The following is a 12885-nucleotide window of genomic DNA, read 5'->3' as shown; positions in this document are numbered from 1 at the left end:
GGAATTCCCCAAGGTCATTTGTTGAGCACTTCTGTCTCCCAATTTGGACTTAGTACTGGCCAGAGGCAAGAGATAAGATCACCTTTTAATGATTCCTTAGAATTTGGGGGAGGTAAATTGTCAGTTCAATACAAGAATGGAATTTCTGACAATTAGAACTGTCCAGTAGTAGAATTAATGAATCTTTTCTTTAATGGCAATGAGCCCTGTAGAAGAAATTCTCAAATCAAATAGACTTACCTAGACACATTTCAGCTCTACAGATTCCATTAAGTACTTCCTAAGTATGTAGGATAGGTAGCTGTGTCAGTGGATAGAATGCCAGGTCTAGAGTTGGGAAGACTCATATTCCTGAGTTCAAATCTGGCCTCAGACACCTACTTAGCTGTGTGATCCTGGGCAAGTCACTTAACTCAGTTTGCCTCAGTTTCCTCATCTGTAAAATGAGCTAGAGAAGGAAATGGCAAGCCATTCCAGTATCTCTGCCAAGAAAACCCTAAACAGGGTCAGATGTTGATGAGGGTACAGTCTCTGGGAACCCCCTTGAACCTGGATTGTAGTCTCTGGGAACCCCCTTGAACTCTCCTTGAATCTTCCCACTTGATCTGGCTAGTTTCCACCCTTGATCTTGTCAAGGTGTCTGCCCAATCTGTTACCCTTAAACTAGCCTAGCCCCTCCATTGTCTGGCTAGTTTCCACCCTTGATCTTGTCAAAGTGTCTATGCCCAAATCTGTCACCCTTAAATTAGAAGGGGAGAGGAAAACCCAGGGATGCAGGGATCCCAAACCAAAGTTCCCAGGAAGGGGCCTCCTGGAATGATTTCTCGGACACAAGCATTCTTTAAGTCAAGGAGGCAAAGATTTATTACACTTTTTCAGCGGCCAGGAGTTCTTAGGGAACCTGCAACCATACAGAGGTGCCAGGGAAATCTTTGTAGAGGGTTAAAAGGGTTAAAAGGGGTGTGGTCTTTACTGTGAAACATCACTAAGTTCACTGTTGGGGTTGGGGCTAAAGGGGAATAGTTTCTTATCTAATGTCTTGTTAGACAAAATACTACATCTAGGATACATGTTAGAAAGGGCAGTGAATAGTAAATATGGTTATGACTCAGTGTTCAGTCAGTTATCAGCATCTGGAATTCAATCTAGAGTTGCACATAGCTGCTTACAAAGGGAGAAGCAGAGATAAGTTGGGGCAGGCTGCCCTTTGGCTAGAGAGAGACAGGCTGGGATGGAATGTTTTGGGAACAAGATGTGTTTATGAGAACCGGATGTATTTTGGAATTGGGGTTCTGGCACAGGCACCCAAACAGAGGCTGTTAGAATTTAGGGTCCAAGCACAAACACTTCATCAAAAACAGGCGTCACAAAGGGTGGGATTTCTGAAGACAACCCATTATGGCAAACCCTTAATAAACTTTGTCTTTTTCCTTGGCTGAGAAGGCTTGGGTCGAATTCTTTCGGCAGGACCCAGAGTGTCAGTATTTTAGGGTCTCAAGCACCCCCCAACCCCACACCTCATCAATGTGACTGAAAAATGACTGCACTGAAGTATGTGAAGGGTACTTTGCTTTAAAGACTTAAGTGGAGCTAGAGAGCTCAGCCCCCAAATCCTATTCCACACAAGGGCTGTCCTCATCCCTCAGTCTGTTCCCAGTGAATTCAAGATAAGCTTCTGCCCAGTTCAGAGCAGCACCCTCCCTGTTGGTCAATACTTCCTTCTTCAGTTGTCTCTGAGCCAAGTGATACCTCACATTCACATCCCTGGTTCCACTCTGCACCTCTTTTACTCCCCTTGTCTACCCTCTGTCTCTGAAGAGGCAGTTAGGTGCCTCTTGGGTGGGTGGAGCACTATATTTGTGAGTCCAATTCCAGCCTCAGACACTTATTAGCTGTATAATCTGGGGCAAGTCACTTAACTTCTGTCTGCCTTAGTTTCTTCAGTTTTAAAACGGGGACAATAATAGGACCCACTTCCCAAGGTGGTTACGAAAATCGAAGATCATTTTAAAGGACTTAGCACAGTGCCTAGCAGATAGTAGTAATAAATGTTTGTTTCCAGACACTTACAAGGGATTGGAAACCATCTTTGTTCCTCCTATAGGAGGAATCTAGGGATTATTCACTAGGGGCAAGGTATAAATCTACATTAATAGAGAAATTTCCTCTGTGGACTCTCCCTACACTATTTAAATAACAGGTTTGGTTGGTTTGGTTTTGCTTTTTTAAATCTGAAGGCACCTGACTTAACACAAAAACAACATTTATATACTATAGAGAACAATATGTTCTGGCACACGTTTATTTTTAAAAATAGCATTTGAAAATCTTCCTGCACGTTGCACCTTGGTCGTCTGCTTGCTTAGCCTATGCCTGACCTCAGCTCCCTCAAGCGCTCTGAGTACAAACTGTTCTAGCCAAACTGAAGGGCTTACTGTTCCCTGAACTTGGAATTCCATCTCTGGCAGCTAGGTGGTGAAGTAAGGCATACACTGGGCCTGGAGTCCAGTTCAAATCTAACCTCAGACATTTACAAGCTGTGTAACCCTAGGCAAGTCACTTAACCTCTGTTTTCCTCAGTTTCCTCGTCTGTAAAAAGGGGATAATAATACCATCTCCCTCCCAAAGTTGTTGTGAGGATCAAATGAGATAATAAAGTTATCTCTTCCACATCATGGGGGCTAGGGGTGTGGCACCGCAGTGTTCTGGAAAATCCACGTAAAATTTTTTGGCCCTCCGTACCAGAGAAGTCTGAATTATTATGGCATTGAAAGATAAACTATGTTGATATTGTACAATGCTGTTCACATATTTGATGCATTTCTGAGCTTCTAAACTTTTTCTGTGTCATCTGCTGGCCTTCTCGTGTCATCTATGGCTTCCGCAAAACTCTAGAAAAAAAAATCCGCTTTAACTTCTTATGCTGACCCATGATATATCCGAACAGCAATGGGAAAGTCACAATGTGGAAGAGATAACTGTAGTTATAAAGTGCTTAGCACAGAGCCTGGAACATAGTAAGCCGTTCATAAATGCTACTTATTGTTGCTGTTATTCATCATCACCATCATCATCGTCATCATCACCGCCATCATCATCACCTCTGGCTATCCCCAGTATCTAAAATAACACTCCATCTTCACCTGTCTTAGAATGCTTAGTTTTCATCAAGGCTTAATTTTCATCAAAGATGCCACCAACCTCCCAGGAAGCCTTTTCTGTTTTCCCTGCTTTTTAGTGTTCTCTTTCACCTCTTATTAGGGTACATTTATTTATCTGCGCATTCTCCTTCCTTCTCCTTGACACTCCTCCTACCCCCAACTTCAATAGAAGTTCCTTTGAGTCATAGGCAGGTTTCCATGTTGTCTTTATAGGCTGTGGGGAGTATTTAACTCAGTGTGTTGTATATAGGAGGCACATATTAAGTTCTTGTTCAATTAAATTAGACTGACTGTATAAGAGGCAGAAAGGAGGTCCTTCTTTCAGTCTCATAAATTATACAGAAAGCTATCCCGTCTATGAGTAAGGCACCTAGAGGAAAAGGCAGCACATTTTTAAAGTGAGATGGACCATATCCTAGAAAATCCCAGAAAGAAAAAAACCTCTGTGTGTGTGTGTGTGTGTGTGTGTGTGTGTGTTTCACTTATTGGGGGTATATTTTCCCAATTGATGCCCATTGCTTTCAGCATATAATAATTCTTTTTGATTTTCAGTTTTACAACTAGATTTTCCAGCATCTGTAATGAGCCTAGAAATCAGGAAATCTTTGACACCTAGCACTTTTCCATGACATTTTTATAAAGCCTTTGGTTCTAAATTACTAGATAATATTAGTTGGTGGTTTTTTCTTTTCCTTTCCTTGAACACATAATGGCATTGAAGCAAGCATTTTATTGTAAAATCATTAGTACTTGCTATGCCACCTGGTCAGAGTCTAGTTTGCATTTTTGTTCAGGTTTTGAGGACTTCTGTGTTTTCTAGGTTTACTTCTCATCTCTGGATTTCGGTTTTACTTAAAACAGCATTGACAAAACGGGGTATTTTTATCAAAATGGATGAAACTCATCTCTTTTATCTGAGACCTTCCATCTTAAGCCCATGAATAGACAGGGTGGAGGAGTGGGGAGGAGGGAATGGGAATAACTTTTGTAAGAAATTTGTTTTCTATATACCCCTCCCCTTCACTGCAGAGGTAAAGCCTTATGGGTGTGAAATATATATACTATCAAAAACAGGTAATTTTTTTGGTTAATTTTGCTTTACTACTCTCTTACTTTTTAATTCTTTGTTACAAGGGGGAAATAGTGGATGGAAAGAGAGAGGGTATATTCAGAAATGAATGTGATGGGAAAAAATGTACAAAAGAAATCAATTTTTTGAATGGATCGTGAATGGCAGGGGATTTTTTTTTGTTTTAATCTAGGAAAAAAAAATACCTAATAGTTGGAAATAGTTGACACAGATGTCTTTGGCCTTTTCGGCAGGGTCTGCTTCATTAGTCTTGCAAAGAATGATATTTTTTTAAGCACAGACTGTGAAAAATTTGCAACCATTTCACCATGTAGTTTGGATGAGGATTGCTTTGCCATCACATACTCCTAATTCTTTATTCAGGGCCTTTTAAGCAAATTAAATCCTGGTATTCTATCTTAATAATATAATATTTCATTTTAATACATACTCATTTTAAAATATAATAACTTTCCTTGAAGTCTCTAGTTTAGGAAGCTAGAGATAGAGACATGATGGTGACCGCCAGCTCCTCTCATGTCTTCCTAGAGTGTTCTCCTTCAGCAACCCAAGTGTAGGTGGCCTCTTCCATCTAGAAGCTGGAAACCAGAAGCACCAGAAACAGATAAAGTGACCACAGAAATGTTTGACTCTTTGTGAAGCCATTTCTTGGCAACAATACTGGAATCATTTGTCATTTCCTTCTCCAGCTCATTTTACAGATGAGGAAACAGGCAAACAGGGTTCAGTGACTTGCCCAGAGTCACACAGCTAGTGAGTGTCTAAGGCCATATTTGAACTCAGGTCCTCCTGGATCCAGGGCTGGCCCTCTATCCACTGTACCACCTAGCTGCCCTGACTTGAAGCTTTGCAAAATCTCAAGAAGGACTGAAGAAGGCTGGAACTCTTCTTTTCTCACCAATTCCACTCTGCCCCTCTCCCAGGGAAAGGCATTTACCTCCACCAATAAAAGAAAGAGTTCCACACCAATGGGCTTTGAGACAAGGGCTATCTCTATTTTAATATACTTGGCTTTCTTTGTAATTTTATGTATTTTATTTTATACATTTAAAAATCATTATTCTGAGAAGAGATCCACAAGCTTCACGAGATTGTCAAAAGGGTCCATGACTCAAAAAGGGTTAAGAACTTCTCATCTAAAAGGACTAAATAGAATAGTTTTGGAGTCAATTGATCTGGGTTCAAATCCTGGATCCAACACTTGTGACCCTGGCTAAGTGCTTAACTGTACTAACATTATCTCACAGGCTTGTTGCAAAGAAACAATTCACACTTCTGTAGCAATTTCAAATTTGAAAAGGACTAGCTCAAGTTGTCTAATATTTACCATATTGCTACAGATAAAAGTATATAGGTATGGAACTTAGGCAGAACCACATAGCTAATATCAGTCAGAGAGAGATAGGCCCCAAATCCATGCTAAGGCCAACTCTTTACCCACTATCCCACATTGCCTTTCAATGCCCCTAGACAATTCCCCAAGACTATGATTTCCAGCAAAAGTTGCTGAGTTGCATTGGTAAAATTTTTTTATTTGAAGCCCCATAGACCGATGAAATCGCTGGCTCAGTCCAAAAAAAAAAGTATGAAATAAGGCACGGGCCAGGTATGTTTTGATGAGGGTAGGGAGGCATCTGGAAAGGTCTAGTCAAAGCTCTTGACATGCATGTTTTTTTGTTCTTTATCTCAACCCATATCTTCAACATGAAGGACCAAATCTTTTGAGTATTTGAGTCACTTTGCTCCATAAAAGTCAGGCAAAACAAAAACAACAACACAAAAAAACCCCACCAAACAAACAATTGTAGTCACTGGAATGTTAACAACTGTATGTTGTTTACTTTGTTGTAAATACCGGTAAATATTGGTCAATAAATAGTTTTATGGTCTTTCTTCGCACACACACACAAAAAAAGTTTTCCATTAATTCTAGCACTTTCTAGGCTCGTCTTTCATAATCTGTCTTGACTACAGTCACATCCATACCAGATAAGTATAAAATCAGAGTGGTATTCTTTTCAAAAAGATTTCTAACTTTTGCTTTGCAAGCTGCAGAATTGAGAAAGAGAGTTGCCTTCTTCACTTGTGCATTGGGAGGAATGAATTGATTTCTGGGCTTCTTGATAGGCTACTCTTCTTGAGAACATGAGAACTGGGGGCAGTTCCTGGAAATGGAGGAGCACTAAGGAAGCACTCACTGCCTTAAGGAAGTGTAACAAAAAGAGAACTAGTAGAGGGGCAAGGTGGAGTAGGCCTCACAGCACTCTCCCGTACCACGGTTTTGCCTCAAGTCAGATCTGATTGAAGCTACCTTGGACTGTGTTAGGACAGCAAAGTGCCCAGGACTCAGGCATCAATAGATATTCGTACTATCCTATGCTCCTTCCACATCTGGATTATTACGTCTAGTTCTGGGCACTACATTTTAGAGAGGACATCAGTAATCTGGAAAGCATCTAGAAGAGGACAATAACAATGAGAAAATGAGTCAAGATTTTGGTATGCTGTTGTAGTTGTGTTTGTCCTTTGTTCTCAAATAGGACCATGACATCAGGGAAATGATGACATGACTTGCAGTTGACTTTGGTTTGAGTGAGGGGGTGCTGTGCAAGAGCCATCTGGGTCCAGTGGCCTGATATTCACCAGGACAACTGGAGATGGCCCAGGATATCTTAGGAGACCCTATCCTTTTTAGGCTAAGGCCTTTTCATATTCTCACTTTGAGTGAGGTAACGCCCATTCAGTGAATATACCTCTTTAAGAAGCTAATCAAGGGATGGCCCCTTTAATCAAAACTAAAAAATAAAAAATCAAACTGGGAGGAGAAACTCTCAGGGTTCCTGGCCAAAAGAGAAACCATGACTTTGAAATGGATAAATGAAAAGAACCACCAGACCTGTTTAGCCCAGAGAAAAGAGACTTGGTGGGGGAGGGAAGACATGATAACATCTGAAAGTATTAGAAAAACCATCAGGAGAAGAAGGATTAAAGATATTCTGTTTAACCCCAGATGATAGAACTAGGAGCAGTGGGTAGAAGTTTTACAGAGGCATATTTAGACTTGATGTTAAGAAATACTTCTTAACAAATAAAGACATCCAAAAACCAATGGGTTACCACAGGAAGTGGTGGGTAACCCTTCTCTAGAGGGCTTACAGAAAAGGTAGCTAGGTGGGATAGTAGATAGAATATTGGAGTATTTGGAGTCAGGATAATCAGAGTTTGCAACCTGTCTCAGATACTTACTGGCTGTGGACCAGTCATCTAACCTCTCTGTGCCTCAGTTTCTTTATCTGTAAAATGAAGAGTTGAACTACATGGCTTCTAAGGTCCCTTCTGGCTCTTAATCTATGATCCTATGTTACATTTGGGATAGAAGGTATTTGTGTTCAGGCACAGTCTGAACTGAATGAACTTTGAGGTACCTACCAAGGCTGAGATTCTAGGAATTTCAGGTATGTTTACCTGAACTTGTTATAAGGGTCTCAGGTATAGCATAGAAAAAAATGTCAAAACAATGGCTGCTATTTAAATTGAAAAAAAAAAGTCACTATTATGTTTGTCAAAGTGCCCTACCTTCACCTTTTTTTTTTTTTTTGAGTTTTTTAGTTTAAAAAGTATTAGCTAAGGAAACAGTTACTTGAAGGTGTGTGAATGCCTAGACAAGTAATAGGGACAATTCCAGGCCAAAAAGTGAAACAGATAGCTTGTCCTTAGTCCTCCCACTTCCTTTTAGTAGCCCTCCCCTCACTCTTGGCATTCAGTCTCCCCTGCCCACTTTTATTTCCCTATCACATTCCTTTTAGTAGTTATCCTAATCCAGCTTTTCCCAAGCACTAGTCCAATAGTCACACTGTCCATCCTCATCTGATCTCAGCAGCTAAGCAGTGTCAGGACTGGTTAGTAGTTGGAAGGGAGAACGCTGGTATAACAGATGCCATAGGCTTGAGGCATCGTAGGTCAGCATAAGAAATTAAATGGGTACTTTGGGGGAGTTTTGCAGAAGCCACAGAGGACATGTGAAGGCCAGCAGATGATACAGAAAAAGTTTAGAAACTCAGAAATGCATAAATTATATTATTGTATTACATAATATCAGTATACTTTATCTTTTAATAGAATAATAATTCAGACTTTTTCTCTGGTGTGAAGGGAGGGCCAAGAAATTTTATTTGGATTTTCCTGATCTCAGGGCCACCCCCATGATGTGGAAGGGATGACTGTAGTGTGATCTAGGAGATTAAATGTTAGACTTGGAGTCAGGAAGGCCCAGATTCAGATTCTACCTCAGGACATTACTAGCTAGATGACCTTGAGTAGATCACTTTGGTTTTCAGTTAACTCATCTGTAAAATAAAGTGGTTTTCTTGATGACCTCTGAGGACCTTTCTAACCCTAAATCTATGATTGGCACCAATTTCTGCATATTATCTTTCCCATTAGAATGTAAGGTCCTTGAGGACAAGGACTGGTTTTGACATTCTTTGTGTCATCTGGTACATGGTAAATACATGGTATCTGGTACATAGTAAATGCCTAATAAATACTTGTTGATGGACTGACTGACCAGTTCCTAGCAAATTTTTATAGTTCATCAAAACTTTTAATACCAAAGGTCTCTACTTTTGAAAACTTATAAATTAAAAAAATTAACTCCTCCTCTTCTTTTTCCTCCCTGTATCCTCACAGAATACTCAGTCTGGAATTAGAAAAGCCAGAGTTTGAATCATGCCTCAGAAACTAGGTGTGTGAACCTGAGCAAAGTAACTTAACTTCTATGCCTCAGTTTCCTCATCTGTAAATTTAAAGGGTTGAACTCTGTGGCCTTCAAGTTCCCTTCCATCTCTAAATCTATAATCCTATGATTTTCTCATTGTGGCACAGAAGAGGTTTATTTTCAGGTACGATTTGAACTGGATGGCACAACACAGAATACCTAAGATAAGCTCCAAATAGATATATGAGCTAGATATAAAAGGTCATGTTATAAACAAATTAGAGAAACGTGGAGGAAAAATTACCTAGCAAGTCTATGGATAGAAGAAAAGTTCATTACCAAAGGATGGAGAGGATCATGGAAAAGAAAATGGATAATTTGGGGGCAGAATCAAGATGGTGGAGTGAGAATTAGCATTTTTGCATAGCTCACCCAGCTTTCACAACAACCTAGAAAATGCTCCAGACTGAATTCTGATTGGGAAAGCCAAGAATAAAGCCACCATGATTCATTTTTCCAGCCCAAGGTTGGAAGGAAGATAGAGAGGTCTATAGATACTGGGGAGGGGAGCTGGCTAAGAAAACAGAAGAGTGGCAGCAGCAGTAGTAGCATTGGGAAGGAGCATTCCAGTGCTCAGTGACAGGGGGGGCTGAGATTAAACACTAGGGCAAGAAGCACCAGCACAGCAAAAGATCCCAGGAACCCCTGAATCAGTGCTGGGGACAGGAATGGGTGCCAGCTGGTAGCTCTGTCATCTACTACCCAGTTCCAGGTCATACTTCCAGGGCAGAGAAGAGCAATCTAGAGTGAGAGGGTCCCAAACTGTGTGTGGAGCAAGGAACCTAAGACTTAGCTGTGTGGCTCTGAGCCCAAGAGCAGAGTTGGGACTCAGTTCTAATCATTAGCCCCATTCATAAGCATGCAATGAAATAATCAGGCCATGAGATAAGATCAAAGGGGATCCAGAAGTTCAGTTGAACCTTCCAATAGGCTAACTGTGACTAAGTCTAGCTTCAACCACACACGATCCAATTAACCCAAAAACGTGGATCAGGAGCCTGGCAGAGCTCTGACCAAGAAGGCAGTGAACAGATCTCTCTCCCGTTCACAACACTTTGGAAGCAGTGAAAACTTAAAAGACTCCCAGACTGAGTTGTGAAAACAGAAGGACATTAAAAGATAAAAGTTCAGGCCAGATAATCTCCCTTTCCCCCAGAAGTGAGCCAAACCCAACACTAACATAAAGTCCAAAGTTAAGAAATAGCCTGGAAAAACAAGTAAACAAAAAAAGAACCCAACCATAAGGAGCTACTGTGATGACAGGAAAGAGCAAGACATAAACAGAGTAGACAACGACTTGAAGACATCTCCAAGCAAAGCCTCAAAGAAAAATGCAGATTGGACACAAGCCCAAGAATAATTCTTAGATGAGTTAAAGAAAGTGATTAAAAAGGGGGGGGAAATGAGTTCAAAAACCAAGTAAGAGTGGTAGAGGAAAAAATGAAAAGAGAAGTGAGAGCTGTGCAAGAAAGTTATGAAAAGAGAATTGTCAATATTCCTCAAGAAAATAAATCTTTTAAAGTTAGAATTGGTCAAATAGAAGCTAAGGACTCCATGAGACATCAAAAACAAAGTCAAAAGATTGAAAGAAATAGAAGAAAATGTAAAATATCTCAGAGAAAAAAAAATGAACTTGAAAATAGATCAAGGAGAGATAATTTAAAAATCACTGGGTGGGCTACTCAAAAGCCATGAACAAAAACAGCCTAGACATCATATTTCAAGACATTATAAAGGAAACTGCTCAGATAACTTAGAACCAGGCATTGGTCACATCCTGAAAGATACCTGAAAATGAATATTCCCAAGAATGTTATAGCCAAAAACTACAACTCCAGATCAAGAAAAATACAGCAAGCAGCCAGAAAGAAAGAATTAAAGTACTGTGGAGACACAGCCAGGATCACACAAAATTTAGAAGAGTCCAAATCTGAGGTTCTGCCTCACACCCATCAGACTGGCAAAGATGACCCCCCCAAAGATGACCTTTTGACCCAGCTAGGTCACTGTACCATTGTAAAGGAATAAATTCTTTCAAAGACACATGGGAAAACTTGCATGAACTGATGCATAGTGAAATGAGCAGAACCCAGAAAATAATTCATATAATAACAAAAAACATCATAAAAACAAGTAACTTTGAAAGTTGTAAAAATGTGATCAATGCAATTGCAATTTATGATTCCAGAAAAACAATGATGAAATAAGTATCACCTCCTGACAGAGGGGTGATGGATTCAGGGAACAGAATGAGAAAAAAAATTTTTTTCAATATAGCCAATGAGGGAATTTGTTTTGCTTTACTTTGCACATTTATTTATTAAAAGAAATTTGTTTCTCTCCCCACCCCCACCCCTGCCCCCACCCAATGGAGTAGGGTATAGTAGAGATAGAAAATAGGTTTCTGTTAATTAAATTGTATACATAAAATTATACATATATCCAAATATGTATAATGTGTGTGTGTGTGTGTAAATTTTTCAAGACCCAAAGCATTTCAGGCTGCAATGGGAAAAATACTTGTTGTGGAAAATCATTGGGAGTATATGACCTCTACTCAGTACCCCTTGAATCACTCATATAGCCACATTTGATTAGGGAAATGGTGTCCAACGTACAACATTAAGCAAAGAATGGCATCCACCTGGAAACATGAATAGTTTCATATGACCATCAAAAAAGCTTTCATTTTACAGTCACTTGGGTAACCCAATAGTCCTATAATTAAGGGGCTAATGCCATGAGCTGCTCACTCTACCCTGCATCTGCTGCTTTGCCTGGTTTCAACTATACAGAACAAGATACCCTTCCGAAGTTAAACTCACATTTCTTATCTCATCACCATGTTACTTCTAACTCTAGCCATCTCTCTCAGTCTCCTCTCCCCTGATTAGAGGGCTGGAGGGTAGAATACCAGACTCCTCCCAATGCCTTCCATTATAGAGGGCAGATATTGGACTTCTTGGCTCACTCCACTACATTTCTGCTGTTCTGCCTGATTTCAACTCCATGGAACAATATACCCCCTGGTCTTTTCCCACCCTTCACTTTCCTAACTCCTTCTGTGTCTCCTCCCATTAGACCATAAGCTCCCTGAGGGCAAGGACTAATTTTTAAAATTAATTGTATCCCCAGCACTTAGCACACTGCCTGGCACATAGGAGGCACTTAATAAATAAATGTTTATTGAACTGAATTGGATTTAATATTTTTAAAAGTGTATAATGTGAAGAATAGAGGACCTAAAATTTGTGGTTTAAGAGACTGGTGGTGATAAGTAGGGTCAAAAACTCAAGAGTCCTGATTCCCAGTCCCTTACTTTAACCTCAAGACCACATTCCACTCAAATGGAAACTGGTTGACTTAGGTCTCTGAGTCATTACCCAGTTCCCCACACTTTGGCTAACCTTAGCAAGGCAGCGCTACTCTGTCTCCAGACAAAGTATCTAAAATGATTCCCTAGAGAAGACCAGGTCTGACTGCTAAGCTAAGGCTTTTTCTCATTTTATACTTCCAATTTAATATACTTATATTATGCCCTCACAAACTCTGTTCGTTCAGGCATGAATTAGAAACTATAGGGAGTTGTAAGGAAAGAGATTTGTTAATCATGAAGTGCCATAGAAATGTGAGTTAGTGTTACTATCACTGTTATGATGAAGCTCCTCATCTTTTTATGCGATCTTAGATTTAGAGCTGGAAGGGACCTTCAAGGCCGTCCCATCCGATCCATTCATTTTACAAGTGAGGGGAAACTGAGACAAAAAGAGATTAAGTGATTGACCAGGGGTCAGGAGCTCCTAAGCGTCTGAGCTGGGATTTAAATCCACTCTATCCACTACACCACACTGCCACTT

This window comes from Trichosurus vulpecula, chromosome 7 (genome assembly GCF_011100635.1).
Source record: "Trichosurus vulpecula isolate mTriVul1 chromosome 7, mTriVul1.pri, whole genome shotgun sequence".
Taxonomy (NCBI): domain Eukaryota; kingdom Metazoa; phylum Chordata; class Mammalia; order Diprotodontia; family Phalangeridae; genus Trichosurus; species Trichosurus vulpecula.
Note: the sequence above shows the minus strand (reverse complement) of the source record.